At 33.6% G+C, this 8,192-nt stretch overlaps 1 non-coding gene across 1 annotated transcript; it reads right to left on the bottom strand.

Moving 5' to 3' along the window:
• Positions 1-1,350: 1,350 nt before the first annotated feature.
• On the bottom strand, positions 1,351-1,510 carry LOC132051263 (U1 spliceosomal RNA). Its single transcript, XR_009413648.1, has one exon. It is a non-coding gene; the product is annotated as a U1 spliceosomal RNA (small nuclear RNA).
• Positions 1,511-8,192: the final 6,682 nt, after the last annotated feature.

Raw genomic sequence — 8,192 nt, forward strand, 5'->3', positions numbered from 1 at the left:
TATACAGAATATAGTATATTTGCTTTGCTCCATGATTATGACTTTCTCATTCTAGATTTTGAATTTCTTGGAACTGTGATATGGCATCTTATTCAATACACAACTCAAAACCAATAGGTTTTATTAGAAAAAAGAAAACGCTAATAGTGCTTCAATGAATGCCAGTGTTTACCTTGTAGTCATTACGTAGCAATTTTATTTTTTAATGACATGGGAATTCGCAACCGCCATCCTTCTACCCTTCGGGTGCGCACAGGTAAACTCAGCTCCCGTACAATAGCTCGCAAATCACATAGGAGATAACTCGCACTAGGCAAGCCCCGCGATGAGCTCGACTCGAAGGCAAAATTTCACTTATAGGCGGGGGTTCGAAAATCCTCCATTATGAAGCCCTATGCTCAACTCAACGAGCAACCCTTGGGGAAAAAGTATTGTATAAATTGGCGGGAATAAGTAATCTACGTCCCAAGGAGTAGAATTGCGACAAAAACGAACTGATCTAAAAAACATCAGGATGCAGATCACCCGACCTGACCCTACCTGACCCTAACCCAATAGTAGTTATATATCCTCCAATCAGTTATATTTAAGATGAAAAAGGAGGAACCAGGATCAAAGGACTAGTTTCTTGCAAGAAGCATTGATGAAGAAATGCATGTGAAGCGGGATAAATTTTTGAGCCTTGTATATCGATACCCACCATCATTTTTCGGGGTGAAAAAAATATTATTTTACAATCAGGTCCACTTCGCTTATCTTAATTTTATAAAATTTCACCCTTTAAACTAAATTGATATTTGCCTATTTAATGGTATAAAGAAGTAATTTATATAACCCATAAAAAGAGAATGGCGTGCGTTTGGTTTTTTGTCCGAATTTTGAATATCAAACATGAAATAAAAACTAGTCCTATGAGATCAATAAATACAAATAAGCCACTAGAAGTCTTTTCAATTAATTTTGCGCGATGAAGAAAACGAAGAGGTGGAACAATAGCACAATATGTGTTACTCGTTTGGATCTACAAACTAATCCAATAAGTAGCTATGGGACAATTCTTTTTTATCAAATGGGATGACAATTCTTAATTAACTTAATTTTTTCCCCATCTACTATCAGTTATTTGTGGAAGCAATATGGGCATCCAAATTCCTTATATTGGATCATCCTTTAACTCTTTTACTAACGAAGTGTGGGATCGCCTCTACATGATGTGAAATTTTCTTCAAATTAGATATAATTGCTCGTAATAAAATGTAAGTTAAGCTCAAACTAAAATAACTTCAATAAAATGTCCCCTCTGATGGTAGATATATTCACAATTGGCGAATTTCTTAATGGGCCATTGGTTAGGGGCTGCGCAAACACAAGCCCCCGCTGCCACAAATTATGACATAGGCTCAACCACTTGGGCCGACCTTAGGCGCACACCCCTCCAAAGTGCAATGGAGGTCACCAACCTAGGCCATGGGCCTTATTGATCACCGATTGACCCTGTCCAGGTAAGAATGTCACCCTGTGTGCTCAGCCCAATATTTAGACAGGTTCTTTTGCTTCGCTTCTCACCCAGCTAGCAATATGGGAGAGTCACTCAAAAGTCAAAATGACATGCTCTCCTTAGCTTTCCCATTGGGAAAAGCAAAAAGAAAATCAATGGAGCCTATACAAGAACTACGAAGTAAGCGAAAGAGTTGCATCACAAAAATCACAAGAACACTAATATATAAATTGAGCTTGAAAATTCAAGTGTCATGCTGTAGACACATAGTACTGCAGCCACCAACACAACCTCCTTCAGATCTTTCTATTCTTCTTACACCAAATTCAAGTGTAGAGCGACTGACAAAGTTTCCTCAAACAATCTCTAACAGAAGTCTCCATTAAAAGAAGGGATCAGCTAATAGCTTTGCTCATCTTGATATCACTCTAAATACTTACCAAGGATATAGCAGAAACTCGTGTAGTTTCCCCAATAAAACAAGAAGCGCATTACATATCTGATTTCCTGTGTTAGTTTCCTTAGTCTTATGAACAAGTTAAACTAAAGACTTGCTTAACAGAATCTCAACCTCAATATCACATTTACACTGATGCCTAACCTTTCAAAGATGCTTCATATTCCGGAAGCCGACATTTTCTCTGACATAGATATACGGAAGTAAGTACAGGAGAAGCAGTACAGAAGAATCACAGTAAAAGAAAGAAAGAAATACTGACAGCAGAGCACAAATCAGATTTGAGTTACAAGTGGTTATGGAAAAGTTCAGTAAAAATTAAAATTCACTTCCAAGTAACATTTTAGCAGGAAAGAGAAACACATCTCTGCTTAACCTAATGGATGGAGCTGCAGAAAAGATAACAAGCAAGTTTTCTGGGTAATCAGAAACATACATAGCACACTAAATAAAGCAGCAGTAAAATGACATCTACCGCTGATAATTGTCAGGTTCATTCGAAGAGGCACAAGCATTAAGAGTTTTCTGTTATTAACATGTGTTAAACATCGCGCCAGCTTTTATCATTAATGTATTTATCATATGCACAATAACATGGCCAGAGGAGTGTATAAACAAGGATGAACATAAAAGCTGTAGAACTGGAAGAATAAATTTTCAGCTCTGTAGGGATACAGGGAAAATAAGTGTCGTACTCTTCCCAATAAGGATGGAAGCACACAAAATCATAGACAGGAGTTATCGTCGAGACAGCATTAACTCAGGTAAACAACAGAAGAGCTGACATAGGCCGAGTTCTGTGAGGCATCGGTGATGTTATAATGACTTCAAACACTGTAAAACAATTGCTCATATTCAGAATCCATCAAGGAATATAATACAAGAAGCATCAAAATCCAGTTCAAGAACTGCAGCTATATGAAAAGCAGTTGAAATAAATTTATCCCTGTGCCTTAGCTCAAAATCACAAATGACCCTCATCTGCATGTTCTCATAGTTTAGGCAAACATACATCCAAATGCTCCAAATAAACATCTACATGAACAGCAGACGTAATATATATATATATATATATATATATATATATATATATATATATATATTAATGTGTGTGTGTTTGTATTTTCAGGACAAATATTTGCTCTTTCAAGCTAAGACTTATTATTCTCACCTTCTTTGACGTATGGCGGGGTTAAATATATATCATATAAAGTATAGTTTCTAACACAACAAAGGGGAAGGACGTGAACATACTGCGTACACCCACCGTAGATCGTATTAGGGGTTCACCCCGATAAAGCAAAAATGAAACAAGCAATGATTCTTATACAAACAATGTATATAACAAGATAGAAGATGCAGAGTACAAAGTGTTGGGATCGAAAAAGAACACGATAAATTGGACAATAAAGAAAATTATACTGAAAGAGGTATAATATATTGATACGGTTTGGAAACATATGAAAAACTAATTAAAAACTATTGGGAGAACATCTACCGAACAAATTTTCTGTTTATAGAATTCTAAAATTTCTCCTCCGGAAAGGATACATATTTTAGAGTCTTTTTCCACCAAGAAATCCTTTTTCAAAAATAAGGTAGGAAATTCGGATAATCACACATTTTTTTTAAACGAAAAATCAACTACCAACTCCGTGCCACACCTTAAATATTTTGTCACGAATTTAGAGGTGGCAAAATGGGTAAAAAATATGGTTATCCGCCCAACCCAACCCATTTTAGATGGGTCGGATATCCAACCCATTTAAAATGGGTCCAATATGAGTCAACTCATATTATCCACTTAAAATATGGGTAACTTAATGGGTAAAATGGATAAAACTCACAACATATAGGGTGTGTTTGGTATGATGGAAAATGTTTTCCTAGAAAATGATTTCTTGGAAAATAAGTGATATTCTACTTATTTTCTTGTGTTTGGTTGGATGCGGAAAACATTTCGTATTTTCTAGTGTTTGGTTTGACGGAAATACTATTTGACCCCCTAACCACACAAACCTTCATCCCCCAACTCACTACCTCTCGCCTCCTACACCCCCACTCCAATTCCCACCCTGCATTTGAAAAAGATGCTACTTCCACAAAGTGACTATTTTTATAAGATAACCATATATGGTAGCAAGGACCTTTTTCTAAGACCGCAAAAAAAAAAAAAATACTACTTTCCACTTTGAAGTCAACCCAAAAAAGTGACTATGTTTGTAAACTTAATTTTTAAAAGTGACACAAAATGTATTTTTGTAAATTGATTTTGTTGACATAAAGATGGCTATTTTTGCAAAAACATATTTTTTGCAAAATATCTAAATGCAGATTTGCAAAATAGCAACTTTTTGGTCATTTTTCAAAAATGGCTACATTCCAAAAGTAGCCATTTTTCCGTCACTTTTTAAAAATACATTTACAAAAGTGGTCTGCTATCTTAGAAAGGACACATGGAAAAAATGGTTATTTTAATATTTTCACAAAGTAGCTATTTTTATAAGATAACCAACTGTGTAACCTCTGCAAGTGGTCTTTTTCTAAAACAACAAAAAAAATTACTTTGCACTTTGAACAACCCAAAAAAAGTGACAGATGTTTGTAAAATCTAGCCATTTTTTAAAAGTCCACAAAAATGGCTATTTTTGTAAATTGATCATTTTTTGGTGACATCAAATGACTATTTTTGCAAAATATATTCTTGCAAAACAACCGAAAATGCAAATTTGCAAAAATAGCAACTTTTTTGGTCATTTTTAAAAAAAGGCCTGTATCCATTTTTGTCACTTTTAGAAAAATGGCTACTTTACATAAGTGGCCACTATCTCAGAAAGGCTACGTTGCAAAAATGATTATTTTAATACCCCCCCCCCCCCGGCATCCCTACCCCTCTCGAGTTTTCTACTTCATATATTTTATTTTTCTTTTATAAAAGTTTTGTAAAAATAAAAAAATTGTGTGGTTAAATTTGGTGTGGGAGGGGTGGTAGGGTGGGGGCACAATGGGGCGGGTGGGGGTAAGAATGTTTTTTTCATTTTTTATAATTTCTTATAAAAGTAAAACAAGATATATCAAATAGACGATCGAGTTGGGAGGGGGGTGGGTGAGCATTTTCCAGAAAAGGTTTTTTGGAGGTTGGAGGTCGTGTCATTGGAATGTTTCGAAGTTTTATTCTTCGACAAATGCAAGGCGCAACTATGTACTACGGATTGGATTTGTGGACAAGAAGGTAAATTAATCTTCCCCATATTAGTTACATAAAACATCTTTTATATTGGATAATATGGATATCCATATTATTCTCTAACCCATTTTTTATCCGTGTTAAATATTATTTTTTCTAACCCATTTTCAACCCGACCCATATATTTTTGCTAATTTACACGATGAATATTCCTGGCCTTAAAGGTGAAATAAAAGAACATCCCACCAGCATATGATGCATTTACATTGACAATGTCTACAAACTCATACGGTTCATCTTTAGCATTCTGTGAGTTGAAAGTTGCAATTGCCAAGTTGCACAGCTTCTTGGTAATTCTGTTTTCTCGTTGGATTCACGAGGGAACCCATGAGTGACACAATTGGGGCGTTAGGCGGACGGACAGAGAAAGCTCTCATCCAACTCTCTCTTATACTGCTCCCACAATCTTTGCTCTTGGATCTCCATCGCCAATTGATTTTAGCCTCTATCTCTGTCCTGAATGTATAACTTAAAACCGTCTACCTCTTATATTTATAGTGAGTCAAGGCAAACCAAATTAAGGTCAAATTAGGACATAATTTTTTTTTAAAAAAGTGATATTATTATTATTATTATTATATATTAATTAAAAGGATAATTTACTCTAAATATTGAACAATCAAAATATCCCTAAATCAAAATATCCCTTAAATATTGATTGACTTTTATGTCCTTAAAATTTTAAGTTAAGTGAGGATAAAATTGTAAAATAATTACCAAATTTAACTAATTTGAAATAAATGGGTGGAATAGAATCCTTTTACGACTTAAATTTCACGTTCCGCAAGCGTGCACATGCTAGTCTAATACTTTACGGGAGCTCTTGTTGTTTCCAAGTCAAAGTCTTAATCCCCACCCCACTCCCCCGGCAAAAAAAAAAAAAAAAAACACTATAGAAGACCCAACCCACGAAGTTTCTTTATCCATATTATGTATTGGATACAATCGTAATAACCAATTTACCTAATATATAGGATTGAAACCAACTAACAATTGAATTTCTATAGCCCGATACTAATTCCAACTGGATTATAACATTGAAATACATATTACCTCTACATAGAGTTCCATTGAACTCACGTGAAAGCAACACAAAGCACCTATCTTAGAGGTAATAATTTTTTGTCCCTTTTAGTAACATATTTTTCTGTAATTATATTATTTGAATGTTTGGTTGATAAATTTGTCCACATCTTTATTGACTTCAATTTTTGCATGTATTTATGCATGCTGGGAAGGGATATGTCTCGATTTAAAGATTGAGGGGGTGCTCCGCACTCAGACTACCGCTGTGCAGCCCCCTTCCAAAGAAACTATAATTGTATTTGTTTTCAATACGGGTTTAACGACTATAACTAGCGTTCAAGTACATGATCATAGGCAGTGGGACTATAATTTCGTTCTCTTCTTTCCTTGATAGTATGTTCATACGCTTTTTCTTCTTCCTTATATACAGATTTTCTAAGCAAACTTCAAATATTTGTTTCAATAGGAGAAGATTTGACGAGGAAGACCTCTTTTTTATTTAGCCATGACAAGGTAAGGTGTTAGCATTGATTATTTTTTTCGGTTAGCGTACATTTACGGTCACAATCTTTTTATCTGATGCGTTGATTTTTTTCTTCTGGATCAGTAGCTTCTCGCACTAAATTTCTAGAGATTACGCTGTGTATTTCTTAGATACGTTTTGATGAAATTAAAGATTTTGATTCCATATGAAATTAAATATTCACTGTTCTTTGGCTGAATTGTAAATGTTTGTGTTTGATATTCAAGTTCTAATAAGTGATAACTGTTGCTAATCTAATATATTCTCAGAAGCTAATTTTCTACTCCCTCCGTCTCATATTACTTGTTCACTTTTTTTTTTTTTTTTAAAACTCAAACTATATAAGTTTTGATCAACATTTTGAGATCTATTTTTTTTTTTAATCATATTGATTTGAGAAGAATTACAACTTGTAGTACTTTTCATATAGTTTTTGAATATCTAAATTATAATTTTAATTTTAAAATACTAAATTAATCTAATTCAAATTAGCTCTCAAAATTGTTCAACTTGACTCTCAAAAAGCGAAACAGGACAACTAATATGGGACAAAGGGATTATTAGATAGTATTGTACATTTAATAATCAAATAGGATTATTTTTGAAATATGGATTTTAATAAGGAGCAAACATCAGATTCCAAATTCATAAGGGATAAAATAAAGTCTTCCATCAATTTGATACTGAATAAAAATAGTAGTCAATTTTAGTTCCGTCGACACTTCTTCATCGAATGATTGTAAATTTGAATAGGAATGAAATCCTCCTGGCTATATGATTCTCAAGTTGAATAGGAAACTCAGGTGTTGAATCAATAAAAAAATATTATATCAATTTATATCTATATATAATATAAAGCTAGGCATAGACAATGTGATGTGGCACCTCTCTATGGCCAAGGATCCTATTTATCTTTTTTTTTTTTTTTTTTTTTTTTTTTTTTTTTCTCACTTTTCTCAATTATTTCATGTTAAAAAATAATTTCCATAATTCACATTTATTGATTTTCATAACTTCTATTTTAATAGCACTCGTAAGTAACCTCTAAATGACTGCTTTGAATTACCTGTAAATGGGGGTATATTTCCACTACTCTTTCCGGTACATATTGTTCATTATGGGTGCTTTAAATAATTAGTAAATGGGTGATTTATTTCACCTCCTTAATGTAGGTTTGTACATATTCCAAACCTTCATATTATAAATTAACGCCAAGAACGTATCAATTTTCATTCATACTTTTTTTTTGCATTTATCATTTTCTATTTATTTATCTATAGTCAAGCATTTGTGTTCATACTTTACATGATTTATCGTGATGATTTATATCATGGGTTTTAGTGTTCTCATGTAGCCCATCTTTATTATCTTATGAATTAGCATGTAATTTAGGGATCTGTTGATAGAGGATTTTTACCATATGTACAGTTGAATTCAGGAA

The sequence above is a fragment of the Lycium ferocissimum genome, chromosome 3 (assembly GCF_029784015.1).
Source record: "Lycium ferocissimum isolate CSIRO_LF1 chromosome 3, AGI_CSIRO_Lferr_CH_V1, whole genome shotgun sequence".
NCBI classification, from domain to species: domain Eukaryota; kingdom Viridiplantae; phylum Streptophyta; class Magnoliopsida; order Solanales; family Solanaceae; genus Lycium; species Lycium ferocissimum.